A 25,250-nucleotide genomic window follows, 5' to 3' on the forward strand; every position below is an offset into this window, starting at 1 on the left:
TTTTGGGTTTGATAAAAGTTTGGCAATTTCGGGCCTGCTCTGTCACCTTAAAAATCAACCGTTTCCTCCTTTTCATTTACCAATACATTTCGATCCTAACTTTGTGGGGTCCACTTTAAATAACTAAGGAGAAAAAAAATCCCAACTCATGACACAAAGCAATTTTCTTTAAGATGCAATCATAACAATAAGTGACCCTGAGTGCTTTTTATCAAATATTTTTTGTTTAAAATAGTAAACTGCCATTTGTCCATGCGAGGATTAGGCCTTCATTGTTGGTGATGGCAGACAATGAATGATGCGGGATGGAAATGATACTTTATGCACCATGTAGAAATCTGTCAGCCTAGCCTGGATGCCATGGAAACCAGCTGAGGGCTTGGTGGAAGTATGATTCACGCTAGGCCAGAACCTGGACATTCCATGATGTATTTTCAAAGTGATTGTTTTCTTTTGCGAGTCAAAGCAAACGCATTAAAGGTCACTTAGATGTGAAAACCCTATTATCCCTAATCTGCTGCCAGTTTTAGGAGAGGCCTTCTCCACACTGTGGCCTAGCCAAGCATGAAGAAAATATAATTTTAACCAATCTCTTTCGTATCGTCCATCAGGAGAAAGCTTTTGTAGCTAGGGGAGAAAAAAAATGGGTACAATGGAGGCGGTTGAAGATAAGGATCTGCATAGGTAATGCGGGAACAGCTATAAAATGCAATTTTTCTCTATTCTTTCCAGAAATGACCACTGTTTGTCTCCTTGCTGTTGAAATGATGGATAACCATTTTATTGCATATAATTGGAGGGGCTTCAGAGAAGAAATTTGATTAATTTGGTCTATAAATAATGCATCGTTGTGACAGTCTCTGCATTTGCACCAGTCCTTGGTTTGTTGGCTAATTTTATTTCTTTTAAGCTCGATTCTTAAATTGTACCCTCCCCCCTCATCACTATCACTCCGATCACATGAATGGACTTTGCAGTGTTAGTTTAGTGTCTAGTAGGTTGCGACAAGCAGGGGACGAAAGGTTTGTCGAGTACTATTGTTAGAGCCCTTCAAGCTAATTGGTGACAAAATTGGACGTTGTTTTGCCCATTTCTCGGGAGCAAACAGGGCAGATTTTGCAGGGTTATGTTCTGTGCCCCAAGGACACCTGAAATGCGTCTAATGCCATGTTGGTCCAGGCAATATTCAGCCATCCCTGGCGGCCGCCTTAAACAGGCGTAAGGCCCCTTGCATATGCTAATGAGGGCCTAACGCCTGTTTAACGACTCCCTGTCCGCAATTGGTCAGAAACAGAAAGAAGCATGAGCCCGACAGGCTCCGCTCAGTTTGATTCTGCTGCCTGAGGAAGGCCACCAACAGAACAGTAGACTTTACCTGGATGTGGACACAGGAGGAACAGGAGTGCGCCTCCTAGCCCTGCAACAATACTGTGGGAGCGCTGCTGGCCCAAACTCGGCCCCCTCCCCTCTGCTAGGACCTGCCTGAGGGCCACTGCTGGCACGCAGCCCCATGTCCAGGTTTAAAGCAAACTGGTGAGCTGCCTCATTGGTGTCTGCAGCTCGCTGGGATTATTTAGATGAGGCCAGAGGCCCAATTTGGGAGGAGCCTCTGGCATCTGGCGCACCACCATCCCGCGCCCGAAAACAGCCTATAATCAATTTCTCACCAATTGTTTAAAACTTGTTTTGCTGGGAGGTCCCTGGTGGCTCAGTGGGTAAATGGACCACTTGGTGTAGGTACTGAGCAGTGCAAGTCTGATAATGTCCCAGATTCGATTACTGCTCTGTACTGAGCTAACTGATCTCAGTGGGAAGGGAGCAGGGTTCCCAGCCTTGACTGCAGTCCAACAGCACCTATTAGGAGTGTGTATATAAACATATATATATACACATGGCATGTATGGAGTACCCGGCGTTGCCGAGGGAAATGAAGAAACCTCTGCCATGTTTATAAAACTGTTTATGAAACTGTTGGGATTGAAGAGCTCTTCCTAAGCACCCAGGAGGTGGTTCTTTAACTTTGTTTTTTGTTAATGGAGAGGGAAAGAGAGAGAGAGAGGGAAGGAGAGAGAGAGAGAGAGAGAGAGAGGGAAGGAGAGAGAGGGGGAAGGAGAGAGAGAGAGAGAGGGGGAAGGAGAGAGAGAGAGAGGGGGAAGGAGAGAGAGAGTGGGAAGGAGAGAGAGAGAGGGGGAAGGAGAGAGAGAGGGGGGAAGGAGAGAGAGAAAAAGAGAGAGAAAGAGAGAGGGGAAGGAGAGAGAGGGGTAAGGAGAGAGAGGGGGAAGGAGAGAGAGAGAAAGGGGGAAGGAGAGAGAGAGAGAGGGGGAAGGAGAGAGATAGAGAGGGAAGGAGAGAGAGAGAGAGGAGGAAGGAGAGAGAGAGAGAGGGAAGGAGAGAGAGAGAGAGGGGGAAGGAGAGAGAGAGGGGGGAAGGAGAGAGGGGGAAGGAGAGAGAGAGGGGGGAAGGAGAGAGAGAGAGAGAGAGAGAGAGGGGGAAGGAGAGAGAGAGAGAGAGGGGGAAGGAGAGAGAGAGAGAGGGGGGAAGGAGAGAGAGAGAGAGGAGGAAGGAGAGAGAGAGAGGGGGGGGAGGAGAGAGATAGAGAGAGAGGGGGAAGGAGAGTGTTAGGGAAGGAGATAGAGAAGAGAGGAAGACACCCCGGGGAAGGGGTTGGACTCATAGCCCGGCCGCGGTGACCCGGAGCCCCCGTGCGCGGCCTAGCGCCTCAGGACCGGCCCGACTGACCTCAGCTGAGCTCCCGCTCAGTGTATCTGTTTTCCCGGTCCCGCACTCACGGCAAGAGAGAGAGGGGTAAGGAGAGAGAGAGAGGGGGGGGGGAGGGGGAAGGAGGGAGAGACAGAGAGGGAAGGCGAGAGAGAGGGGGAAGGAGAGCGAGAGAGGGAAGGAAGAGAGAGAGAGAGAGGGAAGGAGAGAGAGACAGAGGGAAGGAGAGAGACAGAGAGAGAGAGGGAAGGAGAGAGAGAGAGAGGATGAAGGAGAGAGAGGGGGGAAGGAGAGAGAGAGAGGGGGAAGGAGAGAGAGAGAGGGGGAAGGAGAGAGAGAGAGGGGGAAGGAGAGAGAGAGAGAGGGGGAAGGAGAGATAGAGAGGGGGAAGGAGAGAGAGAGAGGGGGAAGGAGAGAGAGAGAGGGGGAAGGAGAGAGAAAGAGGGGGAAGGAGAGAGAGAGGGGGGAAGGAGAGAGAGAGGGAAGGAGAGAGAGAGAGAGAGGCAAGAGGAGAGAGAGAGGGAAGGATAGAGAGAGAGAGAGAGGGAAGGAGAGAGAGACAGAGAGAGAGAGGGAAGGAGAGAGAGAGAGGGGGGGAAGGAGAGAGAGAGAGAGAGAGGGAAGGAGAAAGAGAGAGAGAGAGAAAGGGAAGGAGAGAGAGAGAGGGAAGGAGAGAGAGAGAGGGAAGGAGAGAGAGAGAGGGAAGGAGAGAGAGAGAGAGAGGGAAGGAGAGAGAGACAGAGAGAGAGGGAAGGAGAGAGAGACAGAGAGAGAGGGAAGGAGAGAGAGACAGAGAGAGAGAGGGAAGGAGAGAGAGAGAGAGGGAAGGAGAGAGAGAGAGAGAGGGAAGGAGAGAGAGAGAGAGAGAGAGAGGGAAGGAGAGAGAGACAGAGAGAGAGAGGGAAGGAGAGAGAGAGAGAGGGAAGGAGAGAGAGACAGAGAGAGAGAGGGCAGGAGAGAGAGAGAGGGGGAAGGAGAGAGAGACAGAGAGAGAGAGAGAGGGAAGGAGAGAGTGAGGGAAGGAGATAGAGAAGAGAGGAAGACACCCCGGGGAAGGGGCTGGACTCAGAGCCCGGCGGGTGAAGAAGGGCGGCCGCCATTTTGTGAGGTCGACGGGAAGTTTGAATCGCGGCGGCCGAAGGAAGGAAGGAAGGAAGGAAGAAGGTGAGATTGTGGGTTTAAAATTTTTAAAAAAGGATCCAGAGAGAGGAGATGTAGGTGAAGCCAGAGGTTCTGATCGCTCGGGTTGTGTGTGTGTTGTGTGAGGAGACGGAGACTCTCTGCAGCCCCACCGGACACCATCTGAGGTGAGTCTCTCTCTCTCTCTGCACTTTGCTAAAGTTCTGAGCTCGGGGATTGATGTTGAGGTGGTAGGCTGCTGATCCCCGGCCTCCTCCTCCTCTTTCACACTGAGTGTGAGCTGAGCCCAGTCCCCACCCCCCGGGTGTGTGGGGGGTGATTGGCAGGGGGCGGGGAGGAAGGAGGGAATGGCGCCGAGTCTCTCTCACACACCCCGAGCCCCCCGGGGCTGTAATAGAGCCGGCTTCCCTCTCACCCGGGCTCTCGGGCCGCGCGGTTGAGACCACGGGGAAGGGGCAGGACTCAGAGCCTGGCGTTGGTGACCCGGAGCCCCTGTGCGCAGCGGTTCCCGCTGTGGACCGCCGCCGCCGCTCACCTGCTCGCTTTCGGTCGGGTTGACCCCTGATGAGCTCCCGCTCCGGGCCCCCAACGACAGCGGGCTGACCCCTGATGAGCTCCCGCTGTGGTTTTTCCCGCTCCCGCACTAACGGCAGGCGTCAGGATTAGGCCCCGCCCACACATGCCATGAAACGCCCCCCCGTGACGCAGCGCACTTCCGTGACATCACTCAACGCTAATGAGCAGATTTTTGCCATTTTTTGAAGGTTTTTCCAAAAAGTAAATACCCCTATGACACTCCCCTAATCATAAGCTTTCTTTTGATATAACATATGTGTAGGTACGCTCTATAACTTTTGAGTTAAGCGCGGACATACAGACAGACAGACAGACACCACCATCCATTTATTTATATTTATATATATATAGATATGTGTCCGCCAAAGTTCAATCACTACCTATGCTGAGGTACCTGATCTTAGCACCAGAGCTCTCAGAGTCTGTGGGAAAAATCGACCAAGGTTCCTACTCTTGATCACTAGCCAGTGATCACTGCTGGAAGTGCGAGTATGTGTGTGTGAACATCAAGTGAGGACAGAATTGTACTTCACCCCCTGGTGGAGTAGCTTGGCGCGCTCATTGGCATGCCTCACATGTGAATAACATTCACTTGGGCAAGGAACCAGAGATCATTCAGTGCCTGTGACATCGCACTCCAACATGGAGCCAACAGCTTCGGTAGAAGAAGGGAAATAGATGGAGGAAGAGAGAACAAAACATGGATGGTTTGCTAATTAGGAGGTACCTTGCTTGGATTACTTGTGCATAATGCCATGAATATCTGAGACTGATGGTTTTCAGCAACTGTGTCACACCCATCCATGGCTGAGTGAGTGATATTCTAATCTGACAGCTCTGCTGTTATACTTAGGTTCAAGATCATTTGCATTAGAGTGAATGTTTGCTCCATAATGGAGATGCATGGGCTTCTGTCTTGTCAAGCATACACTGGATGAGTAAGGGATGTGACTGGAGGTCACGTCCATTTTCTACCCAAGTGACAATTTATCAAGAGTGCGTGCATGATTCCCACGATTGCTCCTTATACATGTTCATGTTTCAACTTATTTCTTTTAGTATTTTTTGAACGTAAGGCCATAGACATCATCATCATGTACTGTTTAAACTATTCCTTTTCTTGTGTTGCCTATAGTCTAATCCAATATATTTTTTATTGAGAAACCTGGCTAATGGGCCAAGTCCCAGGGTACAGGCCACCTCCAGGATTTGAAAGAGTAGGAAAGAAGATAAGCCAGATTAAGAAGCAGCGACTAATTGATGCAAGCTTGGGTTTCAGAAGCCTTAAAAATAGCATTGAGAAAGGAAGACTGAGGAAGTTAAGCAGTTGTATCAGCCGTGGCTCAGTGGGTAGCACTCTTGCCTCTGAGTCTGAAGATTGTTGGTTTAAGCCCCACTCCAGAAACTGGAGCACAAAATCTAAGCTGATGCTCCAGTGCAGTACTCAGGGATTGCTCTCTTGGGTGGAGGTAAAAGAATTTTTCGAAGAAGAGCAGAGGATTTCTCCCCAGTGTCCTTGGCAATATTTATCCCTCAATCAACATCACTAAAACAGCCCTGGAGTTATACTTAGGTTCAAGATCATTTGCATTAGTGTGAATGTTTGCTCCATAATGGAGATGCATGGGCTTCTGTCTTGTCAAACATACGCTGGATGAGTAAAGGATGTGACTGGTTGCTGTTTGTGGGAGATTGCTATGTGCAAAATTGGCTGCTGCATTTCCCTGCATTACAACTACACTTCAAAAGTACTTAATTGGCTGTAAAGCATTTTGGGACATCCTGGGGTCATGAAAGGTGCTATATAAGTCAGCAACAAAAATGTACCTAAGAGATGAGCTTATTCAAAACTGCATTGATTCAATGTGTGGAACTAGTTGAGCTTACATTGGTAATTGTAAGGTGACTTCAGGTCCAGTTTAGGTCCAACCTTTTAACAAAATCTTAGTGCTCATTTTATATTCATCAAGATGAGGGATGCCAGTGCCGGGGAGTGGAACATTTTGCTTCTAATTTTATCACACTGTGGTACCCAGTTGGAGTGCCTGCTGTTGTAGAACCCGCCTGATTCTCATCCCATTGACTTCAAAGGGATAAATTGGACGGGTGCTATTATGGACGGGCGCTCTGCTCTGCCAGGTTACCGCTTGGGCAGTGAAGTTGAAAATTACCATGAAAATTTTCCATGGCTCAGTTGGTATAACTCTCACCTCTGCATCAGGTCATGGGTTCAAGTCCCACTCCAGAGACTATGGCCCCGATTTTCCCCCAGCCGTCAGGCGGGGTTTCAGGTGTGTGGGGGGGGGGGAAAATCCCGAATTTGGGGGTCCCGACACCATCCCACCGAAAACCCCACCCCATGTTGTAGTGTATGTACCTTTAAGGGGAGAACCACTTTTTACAGCTCCTGTATACTGTAGTACCGGCAGTGACCACACCTGTATATAAACCCTGAGTAGGGATATGAACGTTTAGTTTTAGAGTAACTCTCATCCAGTAAATACCTGTTGATTGTTCCCTGCAGTCTCGTGTCTAGTTATTGAAGGACACACAACGTCAGAATACACGGATCTAACATTGGCGACGAGGCAGATTCAAACCTACCTGCAACTCTACATTACCTCCCAGGGATTCGCTCCTGGAGAACAGTGGAAGAAAGTTGAGGCCAGAAGCACGGGCGTCGACCACGAGCAACCGCCCAGTCATCCAGCAGAGATTTAAGTATCGCAGGGGAGGCTGTTGAGAGCTGGGCTTGGTTCTCCAGTCACGGTGGTCCAGCGAAACGGGCTGGCAACAGGTACGGCGCAGGCCCTTCCCGGACAGCGGCGGCTAGAGCCGACCGACGGCACAGAAAAGGCCGAGCAGCGTCGAGGGGAGAAGAGAGAGGGTAGAGCGCACAGGGCGCAGCCGGTGTTCAGGACCGAGCGGCGTCGACGGGAGAAGAGAGGGTAGAGCACACAGGGCGCAGCCGGTGTTCAGGACCGAATGGCGTCGACGGGAGAAGAGAGAGGCGCGAAGAAAAACGCGCAGAGCGCAGCCGGCGTTCAAGGGATGAGCAGCGTCAGTGGGGAAGAAAGGGAAACGCGCAGAACGCAACCGGTGTTCAAGGGCCGAGCAGCCGCAGCGGAGAAGAAGGGAGAGCGCGGGAAACGCCATTTTGAGCCACAGCGGAGAGGAAGGGAGAGCACGGGAAAACGCCATTTTGAGCCGCAAGAAGAAGGGAAAGCGCGGGAAAATGCCATTTTGAGCCAGTCTAACCACACCCAGGGATGCCGAAGAGTGGCAGTATCACAGCGTTCGACAATGAAGTCGAAGATTGGACGACATATGTCGAATGCATAGAAGTGTACTGCAAGGCGAATGAAGTGCCAGATGAGAGGAAAGTGCTGGTATTGTTGAATTCCATGGGTGCAAAAATGTATGGCTTACTGCGAAACCTAGTAACCCCAGAGAAGCCAGTGGAAAAGGATTTTGGAAACATAGTGGAAATCCTACAGAACCACTTAAACCCCACACCGCTGCTGATAGCAGAAAGATTTAAGTTTCACAAAAGGAACCAGCATAAAGGTGAAAGTAATGCTGAGTATTTAATGGAACTGCGCAAACTATCGAAACACTGCCAGTTTGGAACGGGACTAGCAGATACTTTAAGGGACAAGTTTGCGTGTGGGCTTCAAAGTGAAGGAAACCAGAAACGGCTTCTATCAGAAAAGGATCTTACGCTGGACAAGGCTTTCAGCATGGCAGTATCACATGAAGCAGCCGCACGGGGCGCTGCAGAGATACAACGGAGACCGCAAGAATATGGCACAAATGAAATGTCATACGGAACAGTGAAGTGCTATCGCTGCGGCAGAACAACACACGACCATAGTGATTGCTGGTTTAAGGACAAAGTGTGCAGACAGTGTGGAAAAGTAGGACACATAGCAAGAGTCTGCAGGTCGGGAAAGAAAACCAGCAGCAAGAAATCTCCACAGGAGAAGTACAAGAAGGTACATAAGGTGACGGAGAGTAGTTCAGACGAACAGAAAAGTGATACAGACTCCGGAAGCAAGGAGCTGGGTTGTCTGAAACTGCATAAGGTGATCCAAATGGAGGATCACCAAACTATCTGGGTCATGCTCAAGATAGCTGGAGTCCAAGTGAAAATGGAATTGGACACAGGATCAACCCTAACAGTCATAAACCGAAGGGACTACAAGCGGCTATTCTCACATATACCCTTGAGAGATACAGAGATTGTCTTGAAGACGTACACGGGGCAAAAAGTCTACCCCAAAGGAAAAATAAGGGTGAACGTTGTATATAATGGTAAGGAAACATCAAAAATGGACCTATATGTATTGCCAGATGGAGGACCACCACTACTAGGATGTGAATGGATCCAGAAGATACAGCTAGATTGGCATTCCATACAAGCACTGACTGTAGATGCCAAAAAGGATGACGACGCCACACCTGGACGACTGTCATAAATGCTAACTGACGCACAAGAAGTGTTCCAGGAGGGACTTGGAACACTAAAAGGCATAACAGCGATGATCAAAATAGAGGAAAATGCAAGCCCAAAGTTTTTTAAGGCCAGACCGGTGCCTTATGCGATCCGCCCAGCCGTCGAAGCAGAGCTGGAAGGTTTGGAACGTTCAGGAGTACTGTCCAAAGTGGACTGGAGCAAGTGGGCCACACCCATCGTTCCTGTAATGAAGAGGTCGTTGAGTAATACGCCTGGGGAACCAAAGAAAGTTCGCATCTGTGGGGACTTTAAGGTGACAGTGAACCCAGTCCTTCACACGGTACAATATCCGCTTCCGCGGATTGAAGATATTTTCGCCTCGCTATCTGGAGGGAAATGCTTCACTAAGATTGATCTGGCCCAGGCGTACCTGCAAATGGAGGTAGAAGAAGCCTCGAAACAATACCTCACGATCAACACCCATAAAGGTCTCTACCAATAAAACCGGCTGGTGTTCGGGGTAGCATCAGCTCCGGCTATTTGGCAAAGGGCAATGGATCAAGACCTGCAAGGGATTCCAGGGACCCAGTGTTATTTGGACGACATCCTGGTCATGGGCGAAAATGACAGTGCTCACCTTGCCAACCTGGAGCATGTGCTCACTAGATTGAAGGAATATGGGCTCCGAGCAAATCGCCACAAATGCGAGTTTTTCCAGAAGCAGATCGCATACTGTGGCCACGTTATTGATGAAGAGGGGTTACATAAGTCCCCTGAAAAGATTGAGGCAGTAGTCAAGGCTCCAGCAACTGAAAATGTGTCACAACTGAGGTCGTTCCTCGGGCTGGTGAACTACTATCATAAGTTCTTGCCGAATTTGTCTACAGTACTACACCCACTGAACACCCTACTGCAAACGGGGGTACCATGGAAGCGGAATGACGAATGTAAACAAGCTTTCCAGAAGTGCAAAGAATTGATCACATCAAAAGAGGTGTTGGCTCATTTCAACCCAGCACTACCAATTCGGTTGGCGTGTGATGCATCACCCTATGGCATTGGAGCAGTGCTGTCGGCCAAGTTCCCGGACGGCTCGGAGAGGCCGGTAGCCTTTGCGTCTCGGTCACTAACCTCAGCCGAGCGTAACTACGCCCAGATTGACAGGGAGGCCCTCAGCCTAGTGTGGGGAGTGAAAAGTTCAACCACTATCTGCACGGGCAGAAGTTCACTTTGCTGACGGGCCACCAACCACTTGTCTCCATCTTTAATCCAAAGAAGGGCGTGCCGGTGATACTGCGCAACGGCTACAAAGATGGTCCCTTTTTCTAGGGGCGAACAAATATGAAATCGAGTATAAGGGCACAAAACAGCATGGAAACGCTGATGGGCTATCACACCTGCCATTGCCTACTGCGGAGGAAGCACCAGCAGTGGACCCTGTCGAAATATTTCATTCGATTATAATTGAACGCTTGCCAGTAACTAACGCTGATATAGAGAAGGAGACCCGAAATGACCCGACACTGTCTCGGGTATATGACTTGACGGTGAAGGGATGGCCAACACATGGTGACTCACTGTTGCCAGCATTCTCATCCAGAAGAGAACAGCTGTCAGTATGCCAGGGGACCTTGATGTGTGGATCCCGAGTGGTAATTCCACCCAAGTTAAGGGAGAGAATGCTCAATGAGCTTCACGAAGGCCATCTGGGAGGGGTGAAAATGAAAAGCCTTGCTAGGGCTTATGTATGGTGGCCGGGGATCGATCAGCAAATCGAGGACCTGACAAAGAGCTGCTCAGGATGCCAGAAGGTCCAAAATGCACCACCACATGCCCCTCTACCCCCATGGGACTGGCCCTCATCTCCATGGCAATGGGTGCATATTGATTTTGCTGGTCCATTCATGGACTCAATGTTTCTAATAGCCGTGGATGCGCACTCAAAATGGCCTGAGGTGATCAAAATGTCGTCCACCACCACGGAGAAAACTATTGCAGTCCTACGGACCATATTTGCCAGGAACGGCTTGCCAGAGCAGATTTGCTCTGATAACGGACCACAGTTTGTGTCCGAAGAGTTTCGAAGATTCATGAAAAGGAATGGGGTAAGGCATTACACATCCGCCCCGTATCATCCAGCCACAAATGAATTGGCTGAGAGGTTCGTACAAACCTTTAAGAAAGCAGTAAGGGCCATGTGCAATGACGACATTCCACTGCAGCATAAGGTGGACAATTTCCTGTTAGCCTACAGAAATGCGACACATGCAGTCACCAACCAGACCCTGGCCATGATGTTCTTTAACCGAAGGTTGAGATCTCGTCTGGATTTGCTCAGACCAAATGTACGAAGAGATGTTGAGAATAAGCAATTCCAGCACATCAATGAGAAGCCGACAAGGAGCTTCAATGTAGGGCAACCAATCTTGGCCCGCAACTACCGAACAGAGAAATGGCAATCAGGAACGATATGCACACGGCAGGGGCCACTAATGTACACAGTGGATGTTGGGGAGAACATTGTGAGATGCCATGTCGACCAGATCCTAGAGTCACAGGAACGAGTCAACCCCATGTCTCGCGCACCTGGTAATGAACCCGACATACATGTAGCATCCACCCCAGAAACAGTAGCATCGGAAGCTGATGAAACAACTGACGACAGGGGGCCTCCGCACCAAGAACAAGACACTCAGGAAAGGCGCTATCCAGAAAGGATCAGGAAGCCGCCCCAAAGACTGAATTTTTAAATGGACTATTTTCAGTTAATGTGCATGTTAAAAGTGTTAATATGAATGTTATGGTACTGTCAATCTAAAAGGGGAGGAAGTGTAGTGTATGTACCTTTAAGGGGAGAACTACTTTTTACAGCTCCTGTATACTGTAGTACCGGCAGTGACCACACCTGTATATAAACCCTGAGCAGGGATCTGTACGTTTAGTTTTAGAGTAACCCTCATCCAGTAAATACCTGTTGATTGTTCCCTGCAGTCTCGTGTCTAGTTATTGAAGGACACACAACATCAGAATACACGGATCTAACACACGTAAGTTTCAGGGGCGGCGGGTACCCGCCCCGCACTGGGACCCACCGAAACCAGGCGGGAAGAGATTAGTGCCAATTAACTGCCTGTTAACAGGCAGTTAACAGGCAGTTTTTAGCCTAATCCCTATTTTGAGGGGTTTCATGTGGGTTTCTCGACGGCTCCAAACCACGCCAGGTTAGAGCAGGCGGGCCGTCGGGTTGAAGGAGTTGGAGGGGTCGCGATGTTGGCGCTCAGGTGACTGATGGGTGCATGAGTGTAAAGGTAAGTGTGTTTGGTGTGTCTAAAATGTGTAAAGAACTTTTACTTACCTGTACTTACCTTCACAGCCTTTCTTCCTGTAGCCGTCGGGACCCCATCACTCACCCGGAACTTAAAGCTGAATGGCTGCGATCTGTCAAAAGTGACAGCCTTCAGCTTTGAGTGCCAGTAAGAGTTCTAACTGAGTCTGTGCAGAATGACTCATGGTAGAACTCAGACTGTCAGTGTTTCACAGCTTCAAACAGCTGTGAGACACTGATATTTCATCTGTCAAAAACTCTTGACAGATGAAATTGCAGTCTGTGACGTCACCTGTTGCTGGGTGGCCCTTAATTGGCCTGCTGAGCCCGCTGGGTGGGCTCAACAAGGTCACTCAAGGGAAAATTGCGTGGATTGGCCGGACGTCGAAGTAGGTGGGTCTAAAACCCGAAAGGGGAAGTCCTGCCTTCTTCCCGACAGGTTCGGGAAAATCTACCCCTATGGGCGCGATCTTGCCAGCCCTGGGGAGGCAGGTTTGGAGGCGGGACTGCCGGGAAAATGGCAGAATCTGGGGGCGGGTACCCATCCCGCCCCAACCCGCCTCCGTGCCATCTCTCCAGGAGGCGGGTACCCGACCCGCACCGGGTCCCGTCTCCTGAAGGCGGGATGGGGATTACAGCCACTTAACTGCCTGTTAACAGATAGTTAACAGGCAGTTAAGAGGATTATCCCCATTTTTCCAGCAGAGGCGCAGGCTTCCCGAAGTTGGGAAACCTCGCTAGGGTCACCGAGGCGAGCAGTGGGTCTGCGGTGGTCGGAGGGGTCCAAAAGTGCACTGTGAAGGTAAGTGATGGGTGCAAGTGTGGGGAGGTAAGTATGTGAGGTGAGTGGAAAGTGATAGAAAATGCTTACTTACCTTTATTTCTTCCTGCAGGCTTCAACATTTAGGGATGCGGAGAGTCTCGCATCTCATCGGCAGAGATGACAGATGATTGCTGCATTCTCCGATGCAACAACCATCTAATTTCTGCTCAAGAAAGAGGTTTGGTGAGTCTTGAATACAAGGACTCATCAAGCAACATAGAGTGTCAGTGTTTGACAGCTTCACATAGCTGTCAAACAATGACAATTCAGCTGTCAAAAATTTTTGACAGATGAAACGTCATACGCTGATGTTCTCTGTAACTGGCTTCCCCTTAATTGGCCTGCTAAGCCCGCTGAGCGGGCTTAACAAGGTCAATCAAGGGAAAATAGTGTGGGTTGGCCACAAGTTGATGGAGGCGGGACAACAACCCGACAAGCAGCAATCCCACCTCCAATGCACGCCCATTGGCAAAATCGCCCCCTTGAGTACATAATCTAGACTGACACTCCAGTGCCAGCACTGAAGGAGCGCTGCACTGTTGGAGGTGCCGTCTTTCAGATGAGATGTTAAACCGAGGCCCCATCTGCTGTCTCAGGTGGACGTAGAAGATCCCGTGGTACTAATCAAAGAAGAGCAGGGTGTGGTGTATGTGCCTTTAAGAGCAATTATGGTGTATGTGCCTTTAAGAGCCCCAGGTGTGCGTAATGCCGGTAATTGCCACTTGGGCTATATAAGCCTGTGTATTGTGTATATCCTTTAGAACCCCCCCCCCAGACTTGCTTAGTAAATACCTATGAACCAACTCCTGTCTTCAGTGTCTTTATCTACACACGGACACTACAGTGGCGACGAAGTGGAAACGGATTTACCTGCAATTCAGCAGCACCTCAAGGACATCGATTCCTCCAGCGTCCAGAAGACTCAAGGAAGTAAGATAAACTGTGGTTTCACCAGCTGGCCAAGCTGGTGACAGGTACTGCGCTAATCCTTCCTGGGCGTCAGGCTGGAGCTCCAGCGGCGGGCTCTACAGCTGAGAAAGGCAGCGAAATCGGAGGCAAGCAATAACGGACTGGGAGGGTGCACTCGAGAGACAGCCGGCGCGGCAAGCAGGTCAGCGTTTAGACCTCCATCGGGAATGAGTCTCCAACAGTGAATAAACGGAAACCACAGTAAAACAGCGTTGTTATCGGTAGCAGCGGCGGGAAAGCGCGGGAAGCGCCATATCATTGCTACAGAGAGAGAAAAAAAAAAAGCGCGGGAAGTGCCATATCTTTTCTGAAATGCCTAAATCTGGTAATATTGAGGCTTTTGATGGCGAAATAGAAGATTGGACCACATACGTGGAAAGAGTAGAGGTTTATTGCACTGCAAATGGAATAACAGATGAAAAAAAAGCTTCAGTACTTCTGAACTTAATGGGCGCGAAGACATACGGGCTGTTACGAAATTTAATCACTCCAGCCAAACCAAAGGACAAGACTTTTAAAGAAATATTTGATACCCTGCAGGAGCATTTAAACCCAACACCGCTGCTGATAGCGGAACGATTCAAGTTCTTCAAGAGAAATCAACACAAGAATGAAAGTAACGCTGATTACCTAACCGAATTAAGAAAGCTATCAAAGTACTGCCAATTCGGAGCAGGACTATCGGATTATCTTCGAGACAAATTTGTTTGCGGTCTCTTAAGTGAAGGAACACAAAAAAGACTGCTTTCTGAAAAAGATTTAACATTGGACAAAGCTTTCAGTATGGCTGTATCATACGAAGCAGCAGCAAAAGGAGCTGCAGAGATACAACAAGAGACACAGGACTTCGGCACCCATAAAATGACACAGGAGTTCGGAAGATGTTATCGCTGCGGCAGATCCACCCATAACCAGAGGGACTGCTGGTTCAAGGGCAAAGCATGCAGGCAATGTGGTAAGATTGGACACATTGCACGGGTATGCCAATCTGGACAAAATAACTCCACTGACAGAAAACAAAAAATCAGTAAAGAAAAGTACAGGAAGGTACAAATGATGACGGACAATAGCTCCGAAGACCAGAATAGCGATAGCGACTCCGGAAACAAGAGACTAAGCTGTCTCAAATTACATAATGTACTTGCCAAAGAGGATTACCAAACCATTTGGGTTACCCTCACAATAGCAGGGTCCCCAGTTAAAATGGAGCTAGATACAGGATCAGCTCTAACCGTAATAAATCGACGAGATTACGAGAGGCTATTTTCGCATATACCTCTAAAAGACACATCCATTATCTTAAAAACATATACGGGGCAGAAAGTCTACCCCAAAGGAAAAATAAGGGTGCCTGTGGTATACAACGGCAAAGAAATACAAAAGTTGTATTTATACATTCTACAAGATGGTGGTCCACCGTTGTTGGGACATGAATGGATAAGGAAGATACGTTTAGACTGGCATTCCATTCAGGCACTGACGGTGACCAGTAAGGAAAAAAATAATGATGACATCATACCTGAACGATTAAAAGACATCTTGGCCAACGCCAAAGAAGTGTTTCAAGAGAAACTAGGAACCTTGAAAGGCATCACCGCCTCAATAAAAGTGGAAGATACAGCAATTCCAAAAATTTTTAAGGCAAGACCGGTGCCATACGCAATACGTCCGGCAGTCGAGGCAGAGCTGAAGAATTTGGAAAAGGCAGGCATATTATCCAAAATAGATTGGAGCGAATGGGCAACACCCATCGTTCCAGTCATGAAAAAAACATTGAAAAATAACTCTGAGGAACAGAAAAAAATTCGCATCTGTGGGGACTTTAAGGTGACTGTAAACCCGGTCCTTCACACGGTACAGTATCCTCTTCCGAGGATAGAAGATATTTTCGCCTCACTATCCGGAGGGAAACGTTTCACAAAAATTGACTTGGCACAGGCATATCTACAGATGGAGGTTGAGGAGACCTCTAAAAAGTATCTCACAATAAACACACACAAAGGCCTGTACCAGTACAATCGACTGGTTTTTGGAATAGCATCAGCTCCAGCTATCTGGCAAAGAGCTATGGAGCAAGTCCTGCAAGGGATTCCGGGGACTCAATGCTACCTAGACGACATCCTTATAACAGGAGAAAACGACAACGAGCACCTTGCCAATTTGGAGCAGGTGCTCACTAGGCTGAAAGAACGGGGCCGACGAGCAAATCGCCCCAAGTGCGAATTTTTCCAAAATCAGATATCATATTGTGGCCACATAATTAATAAGGAAGGGTTGCATAAGTCACCTGAAAAAATTGAAGCAGTTATAAAAGCCCCAGCACCTGAAAATGTTTCACAATTAAGGTCATTCCTGGGATTAATAAATTACTATCATAAATTTTTACCGAGCTTATCAACTATTCTACACCCTCTTAATGATCTTCTACAGACAGGAGTGATTTGGAAATGGAACGAAGACTGTAAACGTGCCTTCCATAAATGTAAAGACTTAATCACATCCGAGAAAATTTTGGCTCATTACAACCCATCACTACCAATCAGACTGGCGTGCGATGCATCCCCTTACGGCATAGGAGCGGTATTGTCCCATAGATTCCCTGATGGCTCGGAACGGCCGATAGCTTTTGCGTCACGCTCATTGAACTCAGCTGAGCGTAACTATGCCCAGATAGACAGGGAAGCACTCAGCCTGGTATGGGGAGTGAAGAAATTCAACCATTACCTACACGGACAAAAATTTACCTTGCTGACTGACCATCAACCCCTCATCTCCATATTCAACCCTAAGAATGGTGTCCCCATTATGACGGCACAAAGACTACAGAGGTGGTCCCTTTTTCTAGGGGCACACCAATACAACATTGAATACAAAGGGTCAAAACAGGATGGGAATGCTGACGGTTTATCACGCCTACCGTTGCCAACGATAGAAGAGGCACCTACAGTAGACCCAGTAGAGATATTCCACTCTACCATAGTGGAATGTCTACCGGTGACAAATTCTGCCATTGAAAGGGAGACAAGAAATGACCCTACTCTCTCACGGGTCTACGATTTAACAGTGAAGGGATGGCCAGCACATGGCGAACCACTGTTGCCAGCATTCTCGCAAAGAAGAGAACAGCTGTCAGTGTGCCGAGGAACCTTGATGTGTGGATCCAGAGTGGTGATTCCACCCAAACTCCAGGATAAAGTGCTAAAGGAGCTTCACGAGGGGCATCTGGGTGGAGTGAAAATGAAGAACCTAGCTAGGGCGTTTGTATGGTGGCCAGGTATCGATGGAGACATCGAAGACATGACCAAGAGCTGCCTAGGATGCCAGAAGGTCCAAAATGCTCCGCCACAGGCCCCTCTACATCCATGGGAGTGGCCCTCATCTCCCTGGCAAAGGGTGCACATCGACTTTGCTGGTCCATTTATGGACTCAATGTTCTTAATCACAGTTGGTGCACACTCCAAGTGGCCGGAGGTAATAAAGATGTCCTCCACCACCACGGAAAAAACCATCACAGCATTAAGGACCATATTTGCCAGGAATGGGCTGCCGGAGCAGATATGTTCTGATAATGGACCGCAATTTGTGTCCGAAGAATTCAGAAAGTTCTTAAAGAACAATGGGGTAAAGCACTACACGTCCGCCCCATACCATCCCGCCACCAATGGATTGGCTGAAAGGTTTGTCCAGACCTTCAAGAAGGCCATCAAGGCCATGGGTAATGAAGACATAAAACTTCAGCACAAGGTGGATAACTTCTTATTTGCATATAGGAATGCAACACATATGGTTACTAACCAAACTCCCGCCATGATGTTCTACAATAGAAACCTAAGATGCCGGCTGGATTTGGTCAAGCCCAACATCCGAAGGGACGTGGAGAACCGGCAGTTTCAGGGCATGAATGAAAGGCCAACTAGGGCCTTCCAGATAGGCCAACCGGTTTTGGCCCGGGACTACCATACCGAGAAATGGCAGCCTGGAACTATCTGCACACGATTAGGACCACTGATGTATACCGTGGACATCGGAGACAGCATAATAAGACGCCATGCTGACCAAATCATCAAGTCATCCGAAAAGGGACAACCTACACCACCGCTCTATACATCTAACGATGAAGTAGAGATACCCATATTTACCTCCGATCCGGTGATACTGGAGCCCGATGAACCCGACACTGGCCTTCAAGCCGAATCAGCCTTGCCAGAAGAACCTACTACACCACCAGAAACTACTACACCCCCGAGGCGTTATCCGGACCGAGTCAGGAAGCCTCCTGAGAGACTAACTTATAATTAATTAATACAGCAATGTATATTATTTTGCATATAACATGTAATTAATAATTACTTAAAATATGATGTACTAGTTAGCTAGAAGGGGAGGAATTGTGGTGTATGTGCCTTTAAGAGCAATTATGGTGTATGTGCCTTTAAGAGCCCCAGGTGTGCGTAATGCCGGTAATTGCCACTTGGGCTATATAAGCCTGTGTATTGTGTATATCCTTTAGAAACCCCCCCCCAGACTTGCTTTGTAAATACCTGTGAACCAACTCCTGTCTTCAGTGTCTTTATCTACACACGGACACTACACAGGGGAGTTCTCCATTGTCCTGGCCATCATATATCCCTCAACCAACGTGACTAAAAAACAGATTATCAGGTTATTTATCTCATTGCTGTTTGTGGGAGTTTGCTGTATGCAAATTGGCTGTCGTGTTCCCTACATTACAACAGTGACTACACTTCAAAAGTACTTCACTGGCTGTAAAGTGCTTTGGAATGCCCTGAGGTTGTGAAAGGCGTGATATAAATGCAAGTCTTTCTTTCTTTGCTGGATCTCTGAGTATCGCACACACCACAGGATCGGACACCTTATCATCAGGAATTGAAATTTGACAATTCTAGATCATGTCTCAGGGCAATACATAAGGGAGCCATAAGAAAGTGCAGAGGAGAACAACAAGGCTGATCTCTGATATCAGCGGGAAGACCAATGAGACCCTCAAAAAGAAACGTCTCAGAGGGGACCTTATGGAAGTATACAAAATACTTAAATGGGATAAACCCAAAGCTACACTTTCAAATACGTCAGGGCTGTAGGGCAAGAGGGCACAGGTTAAGCATTGCATTGCGCAAACAAAGGACAAACGTCTGCCAGTCAACAGCTGGAATGGATTGCCCAGAAGTGTAGCTGAGGCCAGAACACTGGACTCATTTAGGAAACAGCTGGATGCTGTGGTGGGGAGATGGTTGAGTTGGTATTCTGGAAAGATGGGATCAAATGGGCTGGTGGACCTTCTTCATCCGAATCTGTCTTCTGAATGTGACCACTTTAATTGTAGATTTTGGCTGACAATTATTAGATCAAATATAAAGATGTTTATTTGTACAAATGAACAATTAGTTCCTAATCAGTGTTTACATTTGCAATTACATTAGAGTGCATTAAACATGCTCCGAATCAGATACCATTAAGTCTTCCTTAAGGATTCCATACAATCTTCTCCAAGGATCCAATAAATTGCCTTATGATTGCAAGCCTGATGAGATGGAGGCTTCATGGTGGCTGTGAGGAGTGAGTCTTATGGGCATCTGGTCAGAGGCAGTCATTTGCTTGGAGAATGACAGGAGGGAAAGCAGCTCTGGGCATTATTAAACTAGCTGGCGTGGAGGGATGAAGAGCGTTGACACAGGTTAAACAGAGGCTATCAGAAACTGGTGCGAAAGTGGTGACAATCTCCTATCCAACTTACTTTAGGTGTACAGCAGACAATCGCCCTGATTGTGCCTAAGCAGACATAGGCTGTTGTGTAGCTTAATACTTCAAGTCAACAAAGAATGTCTTTTCGGTTTTCTGCTATGGAGCTGCTAGGAAGCAGGTCTAATGGGGCACTTAGCTTGGCTCTGTTGATAGCACTATCACCTCTAAGTCAGAAGGTCGTGGATTCAAGCCCCTCTCCAGGACCAGAGCACATAACCTAGGCTAGCACTTCAGTGCAGTACTGAGAGAATACTGCATTATCAGAAGTGCTGGTTTTAATATAAAGAGTTAAGCCAAGGCTTTGTCTGCCTGTTCAGATGGATGTCCATGATTCCACAGCATAGTTCAAAGAAGAATTGGGAGTTTTCCTAGTATCCTGACCAACATTCCTCCCTCAACCAACATCACCAAAAACAGGTTAACTGGTTAATCAACAATTTGCTGTTTGTGGGGCCTTGCTGTGCACATTTTAGGTACTGCGTTGCCTACATTAAAAATAGCTCATTGGATGTGTTGAGGGCTTTAAAAGGCTAAATTATGGTTGGAAAAACTTCACTTGTATTTACTTGAGTATAGAAGATTGAGGGGTGATTTGATCGAGGAGTTTAAAATGTTATGAGGATTTGATCGGGTAAATACAGTGAAACTATTTCCTCTGGTGGGGGAATCAAGAACAAGGGGACATAATCTTAAAATTAGAGCTAGGCCATGCAGGAGTGAAATCAGAAAGCACTTTTTCACACAAAGTTTGGTAGAAATTTAAAATCTCTCCTCCAAAAGGCTGTGGATGCTGTGACAATTGTAGTTTTCAAGACTGAGATAGAAAGATTTTTATTAAGTAAGGGTATCAAGGGATATGGAGAAAAGGCAGGTAAATGGAGCTGAGGTGCAGATTAGCCATGATCTAATTGAATGATGGAGCAGCAGGCTTGAGGGGCTGAATGGCCTACTCCTGTTCCTGATGTTCTGATGATATTAATGCAAGTTCTTCTTTCTTTCACTCTCCTAAGCTAAGCAGGGCTACTTGACATTGGCTGATGCTGAAGTTGCTTCAATGGGTTTCTGGAAAGTGGCAATGGCCATCAGTGGTTCCCTATGGTGATACCAACAACCTGATACATCAAATCCTCTTTTATCTCCTCACTTAGCTCATGCAAAATTTGCTTATCTCCATCTTTGACTACAGTGGATGTCATGACCCGTGTCAAAATGATTTACACAAAATCTATTGCCACACAAAAATTGCACACGGAAAAAAAAAGTGTCCGCTCCACCCTAACGTACAGCCTCATAGGTGTAGGATTTAGTCAAAAGTCTAATTCATCCGAGCAAGTTAGGAAAATCCCCCAAATATATATATTTAAGCAGACAAGAAGAAACAAACAAAAGGAGGCGAGAGTTAATAATGATTCTCTGTTTTCTAAAAGTGACAGCGCTGACAACAGCCTATGATTATGAATCAGCCGCAAAAGGGCTAAGCACTATTATGATTTATCGATTACTGACCTGTAAACTGCAAGGCAAATCCAGCAATGAAACGGATAAATACATTTGCTAGGCATATGAGCCATATGGCAGGAGGGAGATTGTTTAGTGTATGGATCCCTTAATAATTTATTATTTAGAATTTCTACATATATCAGAGGTTAATCCAATTTTACCTGGGTTGGAGTACAAGGTACCCAGGCGTGAAGAATAGCTGCTTGTTGAAATCTGAAAGTTTTATTCATTAGAAAATACAACCTGCACAAGTAATTGAATTCTTTTTCGCCATCCGATAATGCAGGAGCTTATTTCTATTTGTATGTAAGCTGGCATGGCGGGGGGTGTGGTGGGGAGGGGGGTGGGTGGGATGGGTGGATGCAGCTACAGAAAGAATGGTAACAAGGACAAGGGCGTCTCCCAGAGAGAGAGAGAGAGAGAACAAAATATATAACCCTGATCGTTAGTGAATGGCAGAGAGACGTGGAGAGTATCCATGCTCTGAGAGGTCCAATAGTCTGCTGACTTATGCAGCAACCTGAGGGTCAGCAGGTCATGGTTAACTCTGAGCTTGCAATTCTGCACACAAGGCACTGAGCTCCAAGCTGGCAGAGGATTCTGCAGGCAGGAGAAGTAAAGGGTCATTGATACCCTTCTAGTGCAGACTTTTTTGGGCTGATACAGAACGTTGAAGTAAAAACAACCGTGAAGATTTGATTTTAGCGCTAGCAAAGACTCATAGCGTTTTACAGAACAGAAGCAGGCCATTCGGCCCATCGTGCCTGTGGTGACTCACTCAAAGAGTTAGGCCTATTCTCCTGCCCTTTGCTTGTACCCTTTTTTTATTTTTCAAATATCCATCCTCTTTCCTTTTAAAAGCTCTTCTGGATTCTGCTTTCACCACTGTTTCTGGTAGGAGATACCATGACCTGATGATGTTAAATGTTGCCCTCTAGTTACCGACACCCTGACCAGTGGAAATAATTTTTCCTTATTTAGCGTATCAAAAGCCCTCATAATTTTGAACACCTCTATCAGATCTACTCTTAACCTTCTCTGTTCTAGTGAAAGGAGTCTCTCCTCATAACTGAAGCCTCCCATCCCTGTTATCATCTTAGTGATGGTGCTTCACTTATTATCTTTTGAGGAACTGAGAACCCAATCACATCTCATAGTGCTGTAGAGGATGGACTCTGGCACAGAGCAGGTCATTGTAGCCCCTTCCATTGGCCTCAGTGGCCTGGGATTGCAACTGAGCCCAGAAACAAGAGATGGGTCTTCTCTGAAGCTTGTCAAACAGGGCTACAGTATTTTTCACTAGGTCGATAAAGGTTTGAAGGATACTAAAACAGCAACAGTGCAAGGAGGGCCAATATTCTTGGCTATCTTTGCTACCTGTTTGGATCCGGTTTGAATATCAAGCTAAAAGGATGAAGAGTTGTAAGATTTGGTTGACTAATGCTGCCTTTATACCATACTCAGATCAGTTGCTACAATATAGGTTCCAGCCGGGGAGCACCCATTTGCACTGCCTGGCTGGAATTCCAACTCTCCCGCCCAGGAGCGGGTTCTGTCCATGAATATAATTGCACAGACACAGGGCTCCTCTCCTAGCAGGAAATGTTTAAACAGAGCCCACATTCTGGAAGTATTTACATGAACAGCATGCAGTGTGCAATCCAAGGGATAGAAGAATTGGTTAACAGATAGAATCCAAAAGTAGGGATAAACAGGTCTTTTTCAGGATGGCAGGCTGTGACTAGTGGGGTACCGCAAGGATTGGTGCTTGGGCCCCAGCTATTCACAATCTATATCAATGATTTGGATGAGGGGACTAAATGTAACATTTCCAAATTTGCTGATGATACAAAGCTAGGTGGCAGTGTCAGTTGTGAAGAGGATGTGAAGAGGCTTCAGGGGGATCTCGACAGGCTCAGTGAATGGGCGAGAACATGGCAGATGGAATATAATGTTGATAAATGTGAAGTTATCCACTTTGGTAGAAAAAACAGAAAGGCAGAGTATTTCCTAAATGGTGAAAGATTGGGGAATGCAGATGCTCAAAGGGACCTGGGTGTCCTTGTACATGAGTCACTGAAAGTGAATGTGCGGGTGCAGCAAGCCATTAGGAAGGCAAATGGTATGCTGGCCATCATTACAAGAGGATTTGAGTACAGGAATAAAGAAGTCTTACTCCAATTATATAGGGCCTTGGTGAGACCACACCTGGAGTACTGTTTACAATTTTGGTCTCTGTTAAGTCCGTGTGTTATATTGAGAATTACTACACAGACCACAAGAGTAAACTTTAACAGGTCTTTACTAGTCAAAGGTCAGGGCGGAACTGCCCAATAAATCATTACACAGCACTTATATACCGGTGTGGTCACCACCGGTATTACAGTATACAGCAGCCAAGATAAAGTAGTGCAACCCTTAAAATAGTTCTCTTAAAGGTGGAACGGTTACATACACTACAATCCTCCCTTTTTAGCTTAACAGTATATATTCCCCATTAAACATAACATCATAACATATATACACAACTTCATGTACAAACAGTTCACAGATTCAGTCTCTCTGGAGGCTTCCTGACTCGGTCCGGATAACGCCTCGGTGGTGTAGTAGTTTTCGGTGGTGTAGTAGGTTCTTTTGGCAAGGTCGATTCGGCTTGAATGCCAGTGTCGGGTTCATCTGATTCTAGTATCACCGGATCGGAGGTAGATGCTATGGGTATCTCTGCTTCATCATTAGGCGTATAGAGTTGTGGAGTAGGTTGTCCCTTTTCGGATGACTCGATGATCTGGTCAACATGGCGCCTTATTATGCTTTCACCAATGTCCACGGTATACATCAGCGGTCCTAGTCGTGTGCAAATAGTTCCAGGCTGCCATTTCTCGGTACGGTAGTCCCGGGCCAAAACTTGTTGACCTATCTGGAAGGTTCTAGTTGGCCTTTCATTCATGCCTTGAAATTGCCGGTTCTCAACGTCCCTTCTGATGTTTGGCTTGATCAAATCCAGCCGGCATCTTAGTCTTCTATTGAAAAACATCATGGCGGGAGTTTGGTTTGTGACCGCATGTGTTGCATTCCTGTACGCCAACAAGAAGTTATCTACCTTATGTTGTAGATTTATGTTTTCATTACCCATGGCCTTTATGGCCTTCTTGAAGGTCTGGACAAACCTTTCAGCTAATCCATTGGTGGCGGGATGGTATGGGGCGGACGTGTAGTGCTTAACCCCATTGTTTTTTAAGAACTTCCTGAATTCTTCGGGTACAAATTGCGGTCCATTATCAGAACAGATCTGTTCCGGCAGCCCATTCCTGGCAAATATGGTCCTTAATACTGTGATGGTTTTTTCTGTGGTGGTGGAGGGCATCTTTATTACCTCCGGCCACTTGGAGTGTGCATCCACCGCGATTAAGAACATTGAGTCCATAAATGGACCAGCAAAGTCGATATGTATCCTTTGCCATGGAGATGAGGGCCACTCCCATGGATGTAGAGGAGCTTGTGGTGGGGCGTTTTGGACCTTCTGGCATCCTAGACAGCTCTTGGTCATTTCTTCGATGTCTCCATCGATACCTGGCCACCACACAAACGCTCTGGCTAGGTTCTTCATTTTTACTCCACCCAGATGCCCCTTGTGAAGATCCTTTAGCACTTTATGCTGGAGTTTGGGTGGAATCACCACTCTGGATCCACACATCAAAGTTCCTCGGCACACTGACAGCTGCTCTCTTCTTTGCGAGAATGCTGGCAACAGTGGTTCGCCATGTGCTGGCCATCCCTTCACCGTTAAATCGTAGACTCGTGAGAGAGTCGGGTCATTTCTCGTTTCCTTTTCGATGGTAGAATTTGTTACTGGTAGACATTCCACTATGGTTGAGTAGAACATCTCCACTGGGTCCACGGTAGGTGCCTCTTCTACCGTTGGCAACGGTAGGCGCGATAAACCGTCAGCATTCCCATGCTGTTTCGATCCTTTGTATTCT

The 25,250-nt window shown here is 47.4% G+C and overlaps 1 pseudogene across 1 annotated transcript in view; it reads left to right on the top strand.

Moving 5' to 3' along the window:
• LOC147116062 (uncharacterized) overlaps positions 1-25,250 on the top strand; it is a 57,156-nt pseudogene that overhangs the window by 7,743 nt on the left and 24,163 nt on the right. Inside the window, exons 3-5 of the transcript XR_015078878.1 lie at positions 2,065-2,166; positions 2,290-2,615; positions 3,130-3,882. The product of XR_015078878.1 is annotated as an uncharacterized LOC147116062 (transcript). The remainder of the gene's footprint in view (positions 1-2,064; positions 2,167-2,289; positions 2,616-3,129; positions 3,883-25,250) is intronic.

Source organism: Somniosus microcephalus, chromosome 6, assembly GCF_052327205.1.
Source record: "Somniosus microcephalus isolate GS21.2 chromosome 6, FLI_Smic_1.0, whole genome shotgun sequence".
In the NCBI taxonomy this organism is placed as follows: Eukaryota; Metazoa; Chordata; class Chondrichthyes; order Squaliformes; family Somniosidae; genus Somniosus; species Somniosus microcephalus.